At 39.2% G+C, this 18,650-nt stretch overlaps 1 protein-coding gene across 2 annotated transcripts in view; it reads left to right on the forward strand.

The window, feature by feature from the left end:
- The first annotated feature begins 336 nt into the window (after positions 1-336).
- LOC143659029 (uncharacterized) overlaps positions 337-18,650 on the forward strand; it is a 66,060-nt gene continuing 47,746 nt past the window's right edge. The window contains exon 1 of one of the 2 annotated variants that reach the window (XM_077131525.1): positions 337-446. The gene's annotated coding sequence lies outside the window, so the exon portion shown is untranslated. The other variant, XM_077131526.1, reaches the window with a different exon arrangement.

Raw genomic sequence — 18,650 nt, forward strand, 5'->3', positions numbered from 1 at the left:
GAGGTTCTTCACTTTTATCTTAGACTTCACTTGTCTGGTATAATGTGATTTTATTTTCTGATCGCAAGCTTCACTTTTCTCTCCTATATGGCAGCATTTACGTAACAGTGGTACAGTAACTCAAAACTGAGGGGAAAAAAGGAAGACGGAAGGAAAGGAGGAAAGGAGAGAGGGAGGAGAGAAACGGAACGAGAAAAGAAAGAAAAAGAAAAAGTTCACAGTGAACTCTGAACTAAACGGGCTTCCACACAAAAATAGCGGCAATCGAGTGTTACGGTCTTGGATTCTGGGAATTGTAGTCCGTCAGCTGCGTCCGCACTGACGGTACTTCCGCACCAGGAAGGCAAGGCTGTGGCCATCGCTCTCGCGGAATTCCCGTCGCTGCCTCGGGTTCAGGCACTTCCGCTGCTGGAGAGCGTGGCCTCTACCATCTATCCCTACCCAGAGTGAGTCAGCCCAGCTCTCGGCGTCCTCTCCAAGGTTTCCTGGCCCGGATGTGGGGTCCGCAAGTGTAGGACCTCGCTCTAGGGAAAGAGAAACTGTGGCTAGCGGTGGAGGGCTCAAACTGGTGGTGGAGACAGCAGTTTGCGCCCCTTGGTGTTTAGGGCAGTTCATGGGTCCCCGGGTTGGGGGCGGGTCCGACTCGTGCCTCGCTGGGTTTCAGGGTCTTCCCGGCGCTTCACAACCTCGTCCCACCTTCCCGCTGGAAGTCAGGCCTGGGTGGGGGTTGGAGACGCGCAGCGGAGACTGAGACACGACACCGGCAGCGAAGGGAAGGTTTGTTAGCAGAGGGACAGCAGGGAGGGTTGACTCTAGAAATCAACTCCAGCCAGCCTTGGTTAGGGTAGGAGTTGTAAAGGAAGTTGAGGGTAGGGGTTGAGCAGGCGAGTTTATTTATAATGTGAATGCTACTGTGAAGGTCGAGTAAGGGAGGGTATCGCAAGGACCCTGCTGCTGGAGGGTGAGAAATTTGAGTTTGGAAAGTTCCCAGAGGAGTGCGGGGAAGTCTGGAGATGCTGATTCTCCATGCTGGGACATCTTTGCCTATTCCTCAGGCTCAGCTCTCAAGTATTCTGGTCTTTTTAATTATGTAGAAAAAAAATCAGAGGAGGTGGGGAAGAGTTAGAGGATGATGTGGTGAAACGGGGTTGTCAGATCTGGCTGCTTCCTGCTGTTAGGGGCCCACGGATTGGTTGGTTTCCTCTACCTTTTCGTTGGAGGAGTGGAGATTTAGTTTTAATTGATTATGTTGCTCACCGGAAGTGTTGAGACGCTGATGTTTGTAATCTTGGAGAAAGAGGATATGAATAATTTGGATGGGTATAGATTTAATAGGTTTGGTTTTTTTTGTTTTGTGTTTTATTTTACAGAATATGTGTTAAGACTTTGAAAAGGTGTTGTTCTAGAAATAGGAAAAGGAATATTAATAATTGGAGGGGAGCTAGAAATGGCAGAAGGATGGTTCCTGGGAATAAGTGAGACCCCCCTATTCCGATTTCTATTCCTGTGGTTATTCCTAGCCTGGTGAGGAGGGGGATGAGGTGCCTTGATTGCTTTATTTTGAAAGAGAGTGCTGATTTCCTTTTGGAGTGTTGGTGTATTTGGGGTGTAAATCCTGAGGGAAAGGGGGTTAGGGATGGCTGAGTATGCTGATTCTGAAAGAGAGACAGAGCCAGCACTTATAAGCAAGGGAGGAATTTGTTTTTTTTTTTTTTAAAGAAGTTTTTGAGTTCGATTGTGTGTGAATTCGAGGTGTTAGGGCGATAAGAGTTGCAGGACTGGCGTGGCAGCATAACAAAGGATAAGGATGAGGTTTGGGGGGAAGATAAAAAGGAAGAGGGTGACAGAGAGAGCGGTGTTTAAGAAAGTAGATTTATGACACATATGAAAATATAGAATTGAATTTTTTTCAAGGGTGAAGTACTGTAGGTTACCCTGTAGCCAGATTTCCCAGATGGAAAAAAATGAATTTGATGATTTACTGGGCTACAGGGTTTTTGGGTTTTTTTGTTGTTGTTTGTTTGTTTTTAGGTGCATGGTCCAGGAAAGAAACTACAGGGTGTTTTGATGTTGTTCTATTATTTTATTTCTCTAAGCAGAACTGAGAAGGTTTGGTTAAACAAAGAACTATGATTAGCAACATTATGCTGATGTTTAATGTTATGTAGATTAGTTATTGCCAGAATGTTAGAAAATGTTTTAATTTGTATAACATTTTCTAAACAATTTTATGCAACTTAAAACTTATGAAATGAACTTTATTTTTAGCACTTCATTTTTACAAAATTAAAGAGCAGATTTTTTTTGCCCCTGTTTGGAATAAAAAAATTTTTTCTGGGTTTGATTTTGAGAAAGCAAAATGTTAAAAGTCATTGGGTTTGAAATAGTATTGAGTTCCTTATTTAATAAGACTGAGGAAAAACTTAGCCTTCCTAAAAGTGAGATGATTCTTTTTAAACAGCCAAAATCATGATACAGTTAACATAAAGTACAAGAAGTTATTTTGATAAAATGCAGACTCTCTACTTTTTTACATTGATTATTTAGAAAATGTTTTAACTTTTTACTAAAACAGACCAACAGTCCAAGAAAACTTTGATGGTTTAATAGAGAGAAAACCAAATTTTAGTTTTGCATCATTGTATTATTTTATATTAAAGCTTTAAAAAAATTTCAGTGGGCCCATCAAATCTTTTTTTCAACTTTGACCATAATTTCCTTTTCTGCAAACCTTCAGCAATTTAATATATTTATTCAGGCTTTTTCCTACATTTCCTCGTTTTGTTAAAACCATTTATTTTATACAAATAAAACTACTTGCTCTGTTCTAGTTGAATTGATTTGATCGCCTTATCAAAGATCACTTGTCCACAGATGAGAGGGTCTATTTCTGAATACTCAGTTTGATTCTATTGGTCAGTACATCTATCTATATGCCAGAATACCATGCTGAGTTGGGGGTGTTTTTTTTCCCATTTCTTTGAAATTTTGAAAAATAATATGTATACAATAAAGCAATAAATTTCAAAACACACTGCAACAATTAGTTGTAGAGCAGATTTCAGAGGTTGGTATGGGCCACAGTTCCGCAATTTTAGGTTTTTACTTCTAGTTGCTCCAAGACACTGGAGACTAAAAGAAATATCAGTATAATGATTGAACAGTCATACTCATTTGTTCAATCCTATCTTTTCTGTTATAATGTCACCTTCTCTGGTATTTCTCCCAATCTTTAGGGGTATTTGGGCTTTGCCCATTCTAACTTTTTCATATTGGAAAGGAATGTTGGTAATATGGGATAAGGGGATGGAACTAGTTAATGTTCTAGGAGAGCCTGGCCCCGCCTGGGTTTTAGGGCTTAACCTGGCCTAAAACCAAACTGAAGGTTATAGGTTTCTGGATAGTAATCAAAGGGCAAGTACCATACTGTTTTGATCACTAGCTTTCTAACATGCTTTAATGTCGGGTAGTATGAGACCTACCACTTTATTTTTCTTTCTCAGAATATTTTTAGCTATTCAGGGCACACTGCACTTCCAAATAAACTTCACTATTGGTTTTTCTATTTCTGCAAAGTAAGTTGTTGGGATGTTGATTGTATACCATGGGATCTATAAATCAGTTTGGGTAGAATTGACATCTTAACTATTTTTAGACTTTCAATCCATGGGCATAGTATGTGCTTCCATTTACTTAGTTCTTCCTTGATTTCTTTTAGCAATTTTTTGTAGGTCTTTTATGTTAAAATTAGGTCTTTTATGTTTAATTTATTGCTAAATATTTGATTCTTTTGTTTGCTACTGTAAATGGAATTCTTTTTCTTAATTTCTTCCTCACATTGTTCATTTCTGTTGTTTACAAATACTGCTCATTTTTGCATATTGGTCTTGTAACCCCCAACTTTACTATACTCACTTATTAGCTCTAGTAGCTTTATTGTAGATTTTTTTGGATTTTGTACATATGGTATGTCATCTCCAAGCAGTGAGAGTTTTATTTCTTCCTCTCCTATTTTGATGCCTTTTATTTCTTTTTCTGGCCTAATTGCTCTAGGTAGAACTTCCAGTAGAATGTTGAATAACAGTGGTGACAGTGAGCATCTTTGTCATTTTCCTGATCTTAGAGGGAAAGCTTTCAGTCCTTTTCTATTGAGTGTTCTACTTTTCTAGCTGCCAGAATACAGTATACCAGAAACTGAATGGCTTTTAAAAGGAGGAATTTAATATGTTGCTAGTTTACAATTCTAAGACCGAGAAAATGTCCCAATTAAAACAAGTCTATAGAAATGTCCAATCAAAGGCATCCAGGGAAAGATACCTTGGTTCTAGAAGGTTGCTGAAATTCAGGGTTTCTCTCTCAAGTGGAAGGGCACATGGCAAACACGGCATCATATGCTAGCTTCTTCTCTCCTGGCTTCTAGTTTCATGAAGCTCCCCAGGAGGTGTTTTCCTTCTTCATCTCCAAAGGTTGCTGGCTGGTGGACTCTGCTTCGTGGTACTACAACATTCTTTGCTCTCTCTGAATCTCCTTCTCCAAAATGTTTCCTCTTTTATAGGACTCCAGTAAACCAATCAAGACCCACCCAAATAGGTGGAGACATGCCATCACCTAATCCAGTTTAACAACCACTCTTGACTAAATCACATCATCCAGGGATACATTCCAATCACAGTTTCAAACATACAGTATTGAACAGGGATTATTCTACTTTTATGAAATGGGATTTTGGTTAAAACATGGATTTTCTAGGGGACATACTTCCTTTCAAAACAGCACAATTGTGATGTTAGCTGTGGATTTTTCACACATTGTCTTTATCTGTTGAGGAGGTGTCCTTCTATTCCTATCAAATGAAGTGTTTTTATCAGGAAACGATGTTCATTTTTATCAGATGCCTTTTCTCCATCAATTGAGATGATCATGTGTTTTTTCTGCTTTGTTTTATTGAAATGGTATGTTGTATTAATTGATTTTAAGCCTTGCATACCTAGAATAAAACCCACTTGGTTTTGGTATATAATTCTTTTAATGTGCTGCTGGATTCTATTTCCAAGTTTTTTGTTGAGGATTTCTTCATCTATATTCCTTAAAGAGATTGGTCTGTAATTTTTTATTTTTTTTAATTTTTATTTATTTATTTATTTTACCTGGGCAGGCACTGGGAATTGAACCCGGGTCTCCGGCATGGCAGGCACGAACTCTGCCACTGCACCACCATTGCCTCCCCTGTAATTTTTTTTCTAGTATCTTTGTCTGGCTCTGGTATTAGGGTGATGTAGGCTTTGTAGAATTAGTTACATCATTTCCTTCCACTTCAATTTTTGTGAAGAATTTGAGCAGGATTGACACTCATTTTTTACTTGAATGATTGTTAGAATTCACATGTGAAGCCATCTGGTCCTGAATTCTTTTGTGTGAGGTTTCTGATGACTGATTCTGTCTCTTTGCTTGTGGTTGGTTTGTTGAGGTCTACTCTTTCTCCTCAAGTCATTGTTGGTTACTCATTCTTTCTAGAGCATTGTCCATTTCGTCTAAGTTGTCTAGTTTGAATATAGTTACTTGTAGTATTCTCTTAACTCCTTTATTTCTGTGGGGTTAGTAGTTATGTCCCTTCTCCCATTTTTGACCATTTGTTTGCATCTTCTCTTTCTCTTGGTCAGCTGAGCTAAGGATCCATTGATTTTATTGATTTTCTCAAAGATCCAATTTCTGATTTTATTGATTCTCTGTTGTTCTCATGTTCTTAATGTCATTGATTTTTGCTCTAATTTGTGTTATTTCTTTCCTTCTGTTTGTTTTGGATTTAGTTTTCTGTTTTTTCTCTAGTGCTTCCAGGTGAACAGTTCATTCCTCAATTTTTGCTCTTCTTTTTAAAAATAAGCATCTAAGGCAATAAATTTCCTTCTCAGCACTGCCTTTACTGCATCCCATAAGTTGTGATATGTTTTCATTTGCCTCAAGAAGTTTACTGACTTCTCTTGTAATTTCCTCCTTGACCTACTAGTTGTTTAAGAGTGTGTTGTTTATCTTCTATTTGTTCATTCCTTGCCTTCTTCATATCCTCCCTCAATTCATTGATTTGATTTTTGATGAGGTTTTCCATGTCTGTTTGTATATTCTGAATTAATTGTTTCAACTCCTGTATCTCATTTGAATTGTTGGTTTGCTCCTTTGACTGGGCCATGTCTTCAGTTTTCCTTGTGTGATTTATTTTTTGCTGGTGTCTAGGCATTTAATTATCTTAATTAGTTTATTCTGGAGGTTGTTTTCACTTCCTTTACCTAGGGTTTTCTTGCTGGATGGATCTGTTGTCGGTCTATTCTTTGACATTCAGTTCAGCTTTATCTGGACCTCTAGCTTAAATTTTGTTTAACAGAGGAGAATTTTTCAGTTCTTGTTTTCTCGTTTCTTGCCTTGCCTGTATGGTGTCTTTTTCCCCCCACCCTTAGGAGGGTCTACTTTGGTACTGTAGACCCCAGCCAGATTTTCCCAGACCAAACTGGCCTCCTATTAGGAGGAAAGAGTCACCTGCCTCAGTTTTCCCTGAGGGTGAAATCCCGCAGGTTGAAAGTCCTGTGAAGTCTCTGGGCTCTGTTTTTCTTATCCTGCCCAGTGTGTGGCGCTCGTCTGCCTGCAGGTCCCACCAGCATAAGATGATGTGGTATCTTTAACTTTGGCAGACTCTCCCTAGCTGGGGGCATGGTGGAGACAGAGGAGAAGTTGTAGGCTGGTTTTAGTGGTTTCAAATTACCAAGCCCTGGGGTCTGAATTCCTTAAGGGAGGGATTCCACCTGAGTTGGGCTTCACCCCTCCCCTGGGGAAGGCACAGGCTCCAGACAAGCCCGCAAACAAGCTTGTTTCTGCCTATTCCTGGGGCAGTTGCAGCCTGAGAAGTCCTGCTGCTGTATCCAAAGGCAGTCAAGCCTTTGTAGAAACAGCCACAAAAACCTGTTTCTCTTTTTTTTTTTTTCTTTTTCCATCAGCCCTGCCCCCTTGGAGTCAGGGCAAAAATGAGCGATCTCCGCTTTGACCAGGTTCACCTGAGCTGGGGGCCTATTTTTAGTTATCAGAATTTGTTAATTAATTCCACAATTGGTGTTTGGTTGCGCTCAGCCCCTGCTGCTGGCAAAGTCCCTTTCCTTTCCCCTCTGGGAAGCAGCCTGTGGGGGTGGGGCACTGGCTGCCGCTGCTTGGGGAACTCACAGTTCTGGGGGGGACTCGTAGCCGGTCCAGCTGGTCCAGATTGGGGTATGCTGTGTGTCCAGTCACTGATGTGGCCCCAGAAGTTGTTCTGTACTGTTCCTGGTTATTTAGTAGCTGTTCTGGAGGATGAACTAAATTGTTCACCTTGCTAAGCCACCATCTTGGCACCTCCTGGATTGGCTTTTAATAAAAGGGGATTTATTTCAGAGGAAAGGAAGCTAACTTTCAACTGAGGTTCTTTCTTACATGAGAAGACATAGGGCGATCTCTGCTGGCTTTCTCTCCAGACCTCTGGGTTCCAACAGCTTTCCCTGGGGTGATTCCTTTCTGCATCTCCAAAGGCCTGGGCTGAGCTGCGAGTCTGTTTAGCCTCTATTACTTGTGAATTTTCTCTCTTTCTTCCCATATTGATTTGCGAATTCATTCCATTATGATTTGAGAATGTTTTTTGGTTTTTGATTTTTAATTTAAGTCCTTTTAAATGTATGGAGACTTGCTTTGTGACCCAACATGTGGTCTATCCTGGAGAATGACCCAAGAGCACTTCAGAAAAATATGTATCCTGATGTAGTGCTATGTAATATCTGTAAATGTCTATTAAGAGTAGTTCATTTGCTAGTTCTTTTCCTAAATCGATGCAAATGTACTAAGAAATGATGATCATGCATCTATGTGATGATGTTAAGAATTACTGATTGCATATGTAGAATGGAATGATTTCTAAATGTTGTGTTAATTTCTTTTTTTTCTTTAATTAATAAAAAAAACTGAAAAAAAAGAGTAGTTCATTTATTGGACTATTCAAACTCTCTGTTTCCTGATTGATCCTCTGTCTAGATGTTCTATCTATTGATGAGAGCAGTGTTTTGAAGTCTCCAACTATTATTGTTGAGGTCACAGCTTCTCCCTTCAGGGTTGTTACTGTGTGCCTCATGTATTTTGGGACTGTCTGGCTCAGTGCATAAATATTTATGATTGTTATGTCTTCTTGATGAGTTTTGCCTTTCTTAATATGTAGTATCCTGTGTTTCTTTTAATTTTTTTGCATTTCAAGTCCTATTTTTCTGATATGAGTATAGCTACACTTGCTGTTTTCTTGTTGTAGTTTGCATGAAATATTTTTTTTTGAAACTTTCACTTTTAACCTGTTTTTGTCCTTATGTATAAACTGGGTCTCCTATAAAAAGCATATCGATGGGTCCCATTTTTTTAATTAGTTCTGCCAGCCTATGTCTTTTGATTAGGGAGTTTAATCCATTAACACATGAGTATTACTGTAAAGGCAGTGCTTTCTTCTACTGTTTTGTCTTTTGGATTTTATGTGCCATGTGTATATATCTTTCTCTCTTTTAATCCTTACTGATCATCTTCATTTCTACACGCTTCTAGAAACCTCTCTGTACTCTTTTCCTATCTGCCTATAGTGCTCCATTAGTATTTCTTGTAGAGTGGGTCTGTTGTTCACATACTCTCCATGTCTTTTACCCTGAGAACATTATAAACTCTGCCTCATTTTCGAAGGAGAGTTTTGCCAGATACAGATTTCTTCATTTCTTTCAGTATCTTAAATACATTATACCACTGTCTTCCTGCCTCCATGATTTCATCTGAGAAATCTGCAGTTAATCTGTGAGCTTCCTTTCTCTGTGTTTGACATTTGACATTTGTCAATCTGATTAGTAAATGTCTTGGAATATGTCTATTCAGATCTTTTCTATTTGGTGTATGCTGCACTGCTTAAATTCCATAACAGTTGGGAAATTTTCAGTGATTATGTCCTTCACTACTCCTTCTGCCCCTTTCCCTTCTCTTCCCCTTCTGGTACACCTATAACATGTATATTCATGTGCTTCATGTTGTCATTCACTTCTCTGAGACCCTTCTCATATTTTTCCATTCTTTTCCCTATCTGTTTTTTTGGGTGTAGGATTTCAGATGTCATGTCCTCCAGTTCACTAATCCTTTTTTTTTGCCACTTCAGATCTGCTGTTATATGTGTCCATTGTGTTGTTCAACTCTTCTGTTGTGCCTTTCATTCCCGTAAGTGCTGTGATTTGTTGTTTCAAGTTTTCGAGTTCTTCTGGATGGTCATACAGGGTCTGCTTTATATCCTTCAACTCCTGCTATATTTTTCTTCATTCATTGATTTGACTTTTGATTTGATTTAGACAATTTGTTTGAGCATCATTAATTAGTTACTTTAACTTCTGTATCTTTTTTTTGTATTAATTTGTTTCTTTGCCTGGGCTGTATCTTCGTGTTTCCTAGTATGACACATGTTTTTGCTGATGTCTAGTCATCTGACTTCCCTAATTAATTTATTCTGGAAGTTGTTTTCACTCTTTTAATTAGGGTTTTCTTTTTGGTTGACTTTGTCCTCTGTTCTTTGACATTCAAATCAACTTATTCTAGACCTCTTTCATAGCTTCTGTTTCACTGATCAGAAATTTTCAGATCTCTTTTTTTCTGGTTCTTGCTCTGCCTATATGGAATCTTTTTGAGGAGGGTCTCCCTAGATATGATGGACCCCAATCATCTATTCTGAGTCAAGACAAGCCCAAGTCTCAGGAAGATGGTGTAATCAGTTTCAGAGTTCCCTAAGGATGACACCCAGCAGGCTGCTGGTCTTTCTTGTGAGACCTCTTGATTCTGTGCTTTTGCTTCCCTGCCCAGCAGTTGGTGTTTGCCAGCCTGAAGTTCCCCATCTGTGTAAAATGATGTGGTACCTTTAAATTCTCAGCAGACACTGTCCCTGCCAAGGTGTGGTTGATGCAGAAGCTGAGGTAGAAAGTGGACTTAAATTGTTTCTGTTTTCCAGCCCCTGGGCCTGAATTCTGTGAATGAGAGCCACCACTTGTACTTGGCCCTACCCCCCTTTCCTTGGGGACGATACACCCTTTAGGGAATTATCCCCTTTAATTGAATTGTTACTTTGTTTCTCAGAAACCCCATAACTCTGCTGTTGCCTCGATCAGTGCTGACAATTGAAAATGCCTGACGTTTTCTTTGATAGGCTATTAAGAATACTTAATAAATCCCTTTCGGAACCAGGCCCCAGGCCCCATGTTTTCCATTCAATAGTCAGATTTTGTACTCAATTCTGTGTATGCCTCTTTTCATGTGGCACAGCCTCCTTCCAGTATTCTGAGCTCAGGCAACTCCAAAGCCCTGTTTTCTTTTTTTTGTTTATTTGTTTTTTAATATTTTTATTATAAACAACAACAGCAACAAAAATACAAACGTTCTTGACATACAAACATTCTTGACATAGTTACAATTAGTGGCTCACAGTATCATCACATAGTTGTGAATTCATCAGTATGATCATTTTTTGAACATTTTCATCTGTTCTAGTTTGCTAGCTGCCAGAATGCAATATACCAGAAACAGAATGGCTTTTGAAAAGGGGAATTTAATCAGATGCTAGTTTACAGTTCCAAGGCCAAGAAAATGTCCCAATTACAAGTCTATAGAAATGTCCAATCAAAGGTGTCTAGAGAAAGATACCTTGGTTCAAGAAGGCCGACGACATTCAATGTTTCTCTCTCAGCTGGAAGGGCATGTGGCAAACATGGTGGCATCTGCTGGCTTTCTTATGGCTCTACCAAAAGGGACTCTCTCCAAAATGTTTCCTCTTTTAAAGGATTCCAGCAAGCAACTCCACCTTCAGTGAGTGGAGTCACACCTCCATGGAAATCATCTAATAAAAACTTACCACCCACAGTTGGGTGGGTCCCATCTTCATAGAAACAACCAAAATGCTCCCACCTGGCAATATTGAATGAGGATCAAAGGGCATGGCTTTTCTCAGGTCCACCACAGATTCAAACTGGCACATCATCTCTCCAGCAAAAGAAAGAAAAAAGGAAAAGCTCATACATGCCATACCGCTTACCACTCCCTTTCATTAGCCACTAGTATTTCAATGTACTCAATTTATTTTAAACTTTTTCCCCCCTATTATTTATTTCTTATCCATATTTTTAACTTATCTGTCCATACTATAGATAAAAGGGCCATCAGACACAAGGTTTTCATAATCACAGAGTTGCATTGTGAAAGCTGTATCATTATAGTCATCTTCAAGAAACATGACTACTGGAACACAGCTCTAGAATTTCAGGCACTTCCCTCTAGCCCCTCTAATACGCCATAAACTAAAAAAGGGGATATCTATGTAATGCATAAGAATAACCTCCAGGATAATCTCTCAACTGTTTGAAATCTCTCAGCCACTGACACTTTATTTTGTCTCATTTCTCTCTTCCCCTTTTTATTCAAGACAGTTTTTTCCATCCCTTAATGCTGAGTTTCAGCTCATCCTAGGATTCTGTCCTATGTTGCCAGGGAGGTTTACACCCCTGGGAGTCATTTCCCATGTAGAGATGGGGAGGGCAGTGAGTTCACTTGCTGTGTTGGTTGAGAGAGGCCTCTGTTTTTTTGTTGTTGTTTTCTTTCAGGACCATGTCTGCTCTGGTGGGAGAGACTTCAGGGTTCCTTTTCTGCTTCTTCTGGCTTTCTCTGTGATTGGAGCTTATATTCAGCTGTGCAAATTTGTTAATTAATACTGTATTTGGAGTTTAGTTGAGCTTCCTTCCCTTGTTCCTAATAAAGATTGGTTACTTTTCCATGGGAAAGTATCTCCAAAACAGACTGCCATGACAGTGAAGGTAGGGTGCCAGCCTCCACAGTTTGGGAGATTAACTTGCAGTTCTGTGCTATGAATTCAGCTCTTCCACCCATTTCAGACTGGTATACCATGTGTATCCAGTCACAGCTGCCCTCCACACAGTTTTTCCAGACAGTTCCTGGCTGTTTACTAGCAGCCCTGGAGATGTAACTAAATTCCACTCCTCCCTACTCTGCCATTTGCCCCACCTGCTGATCTATCTTTAATATATAGGATTATGTGTGACACTAGGTAGGTGTTCAGTAAGTACGTGTTGGATAAATAAATGAATGAATGAGTCATCCCAGTGAGTGGTAATGAAACTCTGATCTAATTAATATAGGATATCAACTGTTCATGAGCTATTCATTTTAAATAATCTTTTTTTATTGTGGTAGCATATACAACATAGAATTTCCCATTTTGACCACTTTCAGGTTCAGTCATTCATCTCTTTTCAACAAATCTCTGTGGAGTGCTTGCTACAGCCCATGAAATCTGTTAGACACTGGAGGAAGAACAGTTAAGAAAACAATGTAGCTTATATTCTAAACAGGGTGGTAAAAATTAAGCAAGCAGCATAAATAAAACATGCTATTGAGTAATGAGTGCTAAATATAAAAAGGAAGTGAATGGGACAAGGAAAATGGCGGTGTGGGGCACTTAAATTACATAAAGGATTTCCAGGGAAGACTCTTGGAGGAGATGCAATTTGAAGGGCGATGGTTATTAATAAAGAAATGAATAAATACTCAAAGTTTTTGCCATATCCAGAGTCCATGATTGACCCTTTTATGAGTGATTCTAAGGATGACCTTGATGTTACTCAGGCAAGGCAAATAAGAGACCCAAAGGAAGAAATTGAAAGATAAAATTCATGCTTTCCTCCTTTCAGTTAGGAGCACCTCAGAGTTTTACAGCTCAGAGGATCCTTGGAGATAATTAGTCCATTTCATACCTGACTGAGAGTATCTTCAAATGTTCTTTGACTCCATGTTTTGAGCACACCCTGTATTTTAGACACTGGAGATAAAAAGACTAATAAGTGTTAATCATCTCACAGGCAAAGCAGTTTTTTAAATCACTAATTTCCCTCCCTGACATGGTGATGGAAGACTTCCAGAGGAGGGATTTGAAGGATGAGTGAAAATTCTTCAGGGAAAGAATGGGTAAACCAGTCCTCAAATTAGTTGGATTCACAGAAGGAAAAGCATGAGAGAACTTGACAACCCAGGAATGAGCAAAAAGTGAAAATTCATGCCTAGAAAAGTGGTCTTGCTGCAGGTAGTAAGCAGACTGAGCCAGGCATTCCAGACCACACTTGATTTTTCCTACTAAATGTTGTAAAATGTCAGGTCTCCTTACAAAACCCTGTTACTGAGAAGAGCAGGAGGCTATAGACCTTTAGAGCCAGAACAAAGGGAATTGGAAGTTATGAACTGATCTCTCTCCCAAGCTTTAACAGTGGGTACATTGTTGTCATCTCTTCCCTTCTAGAGCACCTTTGCTTGGAGGAGAAGATCCAAGAACATCGATAGCTGTCATGTATTAAATCCTTACTTGTATTTATTCACCAACACTTCTTAATAACCCCTCAGTTGGATGCCATTATCCCCATTTTGTAGATGAGGAAACAGGCTGTAAACGCCTGTAAGTTAGAAGAGTCAGTATTAGGATCCTGATGAGCTGACTCCATTCTTTCTTAGCAGATCATTTTCAGAAGATGCTGTATAGCCTCTAACCCCTCTTTCTCCCATCCATAAGTACATCCCTCCATCTCTTGGTTGTGTAATTAGAAACCTCATGGAGACAAGATGAGGGACCTGTGCTCCAGAGTCCTGGTTAGATTCCAATGCTGTCTCGCCTCTTGCCAGCCCTGTGACCTCAGGTAATATTCTCACTAATCCTCAACTTCTGCCTCTGTTAATTAAGGATAAAATCATCATATTGTCACTTACTGAGAGCTTATATAATGTATCAGGTACTGTGTCAGGCTTTCTTTATTTCCTGTTAATTGAGATGTACATCCTATTATAAAATACACCTTTTTGAAAAGTACTATTCAGGGCTTTTAAGAGTATCCACAGGATTGTGCAACCATCACCACAGTCTAATTCCAGAACATTTTCATCAGCCCAAAATGAAACCTAACATTCCTTAGCTGTCCCCTGCCCTCCTCCAATTCCCTTGTCCCCCAGTCCTGCACACCCCTTACTTCCTTGTTGTGTCTATAGATTTGCCTTGCCAAGGCTTGAATGGAGTCACTCACTTATCCCCAAACCTACCCAAGAGTTAGGTTCTGTTGTTACAGTGAGACAGCTGGTCAAACTTCTGTTTAAAATGAAAAAGCAGCAGAATCATATATTAAATTAGTTTTTCTCTGTGGTGGTGTGCATGGAAAGAGAAAGGATATACCACTGTGATGCTTCAGGCTATGTGAAGAAAATTCACAAGTCTTTGTATCTTTTAAGAATCCACAGCTGATGTTAATTAACTAACACTCTAGGATGACAAAGTTTTAAGTAATATATCAATGAGAATAACTCTTTGGAGGGAAAGGTGAAGATAAAGCAGTGGACATTCTATAACTGGATGTCATGAAAGACGCCTTTATATAAAAGTGATGACAAAAACATACCTCTCAAAATATTGAAAACAGGTACTGAAACACATGAACACGTGTGTCCTAACAGCATGTTCCCAGTAGCCAAAAAGTGAAACAGCATCAATGGGTTACTGGACAAAGAAATTGTAGTCTATTCATTCAATGGAATGTTATTCAACCATAAAAAGGATTGAAGTACTGATAGATGCTATAACTGGGATGAACCTTGGAAACATTATTGCTAAATGAAAGAAGTCAGGCACCAAAGATCATAAAGTGTATGATTCCATTTATGTGAATATTCAGGACATGTAAACCCTTAGAGACAGCCTGTATATTGGTGGTTGCCACTGGTTGGAGGGAGGGAGGAATGGGGGAGCAACTATTAGGAGAAGAGATGAAAACTCAATTAAAGGAGCTTTATTGTGAGGTTATGAGCAAGTAGGCTGATGCTTAAGATGGCAACAGCTCCAAACAAGGGAGGGGGTACAGGTTACATAGGATGGTTGGTGAGAAATAGGGAAAGGAAGGCAGTGGGTTTTCTTTGTCTAGCGTGGGGTGGGAAGTTGGCAGGTTTCCATTGGTTGATTTTGAAAGCAGTGGGCTAAGTTGGTAGTTGGCAACTCTCATTGGCAGGGTTTAGATTTTAAATGCCACTGTAGTGATGCAGTGTTGCAACTGCTGGAAGGTGGATGTTCTGTAAGGGAATTATCAGAATAATGAAGTTGCCAGAGGGCTGACATAGATACAGTCATGAGACTGATTCATTATTGGGATGGGAGAAGCTTCTTGTAATATTTGCTAGGGGTTGGTCATATCATGGAGGCAGGGGTTCTGCCTAACAGCAATTGCTTAATGGGTACAGGGTTTTCTTTTCAGATAATGAAAATATTTGAGGGCTATATAGAGTTGGTGGTTGCACAACTTTATGAATGTACTAAATGCTACTAAATCTTTCACTTTAAAATAGTTAATTTATGTTATGTGTATTTACCTCAGTTTTGAAAATTGTGACAAAAGATGTCATCAAGGTCAACTTTATGATTCACAACAATCTGCTCGTCAGCAGCAGGGAAATCATTTAGGAGTTTGGCACCTTCACACGTTTGACCACCACAACAACCCTGTGAGGTGAACAATGTATTTCTTATTTTGCTGGTGACAGAGTTAAGGCACAGGGTGGTTAATTAACTTTACCACCTTCAGATAGTAGCAGTACTAGGATTTATCTCTTGATCTTCTGGCCCCTGAGTCCACTTCTGCAGCCAGTTCATTCTACCAGCTTTAATTTCCCCCAGTGCCAGAATGATAATAATAATCCTCTGATCTGCAAGGGGCTCTTATGTTAGGCTTGCTCCTTAGAATGAGGCACATTGTTCACTGCTTGAGGGCCCCTGGCTGAGAGTTCAGTTAGGTGTACTAAAAGAGAAACCTCTTTTTTTTTTAACTTCTTTTTCTTATTGTATAATATAAATATATACAAAGCAAACAAAGAAAAAAGCAATAGTATTCTAAGCACTCTTCAGCAAGCAGTTATAGGAAAGATCCCATAGTTTTTCAAAGGCTACCAGACGATCATCTCAGATTTTTCCTTCTAACTGCTCCAGAATATAGGAAGCTAGAAGGCATTAATATTTTTCTATCAACTCTTTTTTCCCAAGGAGAAATGGTTTTTAGTCTGTATAGACATTCTATACATTAAAATAGAAGGTATTCCTCTTTATATATATATATATATATATATATATATTTTATAACCAATGAACAAACATATAAACATTCTTGACATACGTTCTTGACGTAATTACAATCAGTGGCTCAGAATATCACATAGTTGAATATTCATCACCATGATCATTTTTTTGAACATTTGCATCTCTCCAGCAAAAGAAAGAAGAAAAAAAATCATATACACCATACCCTATATACTTCTTTTCAGTGACTCCTAGCATTTCAGTCTACTCTATTTATTTTAATCTTCGTGCCCCCTATTGTTAATATCTTATCCATATTATTTACTCATCTCTCCTTACATAGATAAAAGCACCAGATACCAGATTTTCACAATCACATAGTCACATTGTGAAAGCTGTATCATACTGTCAGGCACAGAGTAGTTAAGGAGTCCATACAGGACTGTGAGTTTAACAGGTTTATTGAAAGGAAAGAAGAGGGAAAGAGCATACATGGAAGCCAGCAAAACCTGTTAGAGAAGGGAGAGGAAAAGTAGCTCTGGATCTTTGTTGTGGGAGCTGTGTTTTAAAGGGTAAGTGACACTGGGAGGGGAAGGCCCCTATCTGCTTCCTTCCTGTGTCTGTTCTGACCTGTTTGTTCATTATTTTTTACCTCAAGGAAAGTTTGGCAAGGGGAGTCAAGTTGTGGCAAGGAGGAAATGAGGGGAAAGGGTTACAAGTTTCAGCCATTGCAGCAAGGGGAGGGAGGGGAAGCGTCATGAGTTTCATCCCTTGTGACCTGTCATATACAATCATCTTCAAGAAACATGGCTATTAGAACACAACTCTACAATTTCAGGTACTTCCTTCTAGCCTGTCTAATATGCCATAAACTAAAAAGGGAATGTCTATATGATGTGTAAGAATAACCTGCAGGATAACCTCTCAAGTCTGTATGAAGTCTCTCAGCCACTGATACTTTATTTTGTCTCATTTCTCTCTTCCAGCTTTAAGTTGAGAAGATTTTCTCAATCTTTGACTGAGAGTTGATCTCTCAATTTGATCTTGATGCTGAGTCCCAGCTTATCCTAGGATTTCTGTCCCATGTTGCCAGGGAGGTTTACACTCTGGGAGTCATGTCCCATGTAGAGAGGTGCAGGGCAGTGAGTTAGCTTGCCATGTTGGCTGAAAGGCCACATGTGAGCAACAAAAGAGGTTCTCTGGGGGTAATTCTTAGGCCTAATTTGAAGTAGGCTTAGCCTATCCTTTCTAGGAATAAGTTTCATAAGGACAAACCCTAAGATTGCAGGCTTGGCCTGTTGATTTGGTTGTCCCCACTTCTTGCAAGAATATCAGGAATTCACCAAATGGGGAGGTTATATTTTCCCCCTTTCTTCCCATTCCCACAAAGGGACTTTGCAAATACTTCTTTAGTCACTGTTCAAATAACTCTGGGACATATTGGGGCATCCCACTAACCTGGGCAACCTACAAAATCTCACGCCATATTCAAGGTTCCATGTACTGCTGGAGTTCAATTAAACTGTCCATATATGTTGAATTAGCAAATGCACTAATCAGAATATAAATTTTGTACCAAATGGACATTTTTGGTTTTGTCTCACAGAAATTGAAGTTTTAAAATATCAATGACCATCTATTTTCAACACCCTACAATGTTGACATTCCTTTGTTCTTCCTCATACAAAAACGTTTTTAAATTTGTACAGTTAGTCACTATCAGTGTACACTCTAGGCATTTTTAGATTGTAACATCTCATTTTTTATCATCTATCTTTCCTTCTGATTTCATATGTGCCCCTGCCCTCCTCCCTCTATCATCCTCACATTCAGCTTCATTCATTGTACTTACATTATGGTACTACAGCCAGGTAGTATTGTGCTATCCATTTTTGAATTTTTACAATCAATCCTGTTGCACAGTCTGTATCCCTTTAGCTCCAATTACCAAATATCTACCCTATTTCTATCTCCTGATAACCTGTTTTCTTAACTGAAACTCTCCAAGAGTAATCATTAGGGTTCATATCAGTGACACCATACAGTATTTTTCCTTTTGTTTCTGGCTAATTTCACTCAGCATAACATCCTTAAGGTCCACCCACATTGTTACATGCTTCATACCTTTATTCTATCTTACAGCTGCATAATATTTTGTCATATATATATATATATATATATATATATATATATACACCACAGCTTGTTTAGCCACTCATCTGTTGATGGACATTTGGGCTGCTTCCATCTCTTGGCAATTGTAAATAATGCTGCTATAAACATTGATGTGCAAATGTCCATTTGTGTCCATGCCCTAAGGTCTTCTGAATAGATACCTAGCAGTGGTATTGCTGGATCATGTGGCAACTCTTTACTTAGCTTCCTGAGGATATGCCAACTGTCTTTCACAGCAGTTGTACCATTTTATGTTCCCACCAACAGTAGATAAATGTGCCTCTTTCCTCACATCCTCTCCAGC

This window comes from Tamandua tetradactyla, chromosome 16 (genome assembly GCF_023851605.1).
Source record: "Tamandua tetradactyla isolate mTamTet1 chromosome 16, mTamTet1.pri, whole genome shotgun sequence".
NCBI lineage: Eukaryota > Metazoa > Chordata > Mammalia > Pilosa > Myrmecophagidae > Tamandua > Tamandua tetradactyla.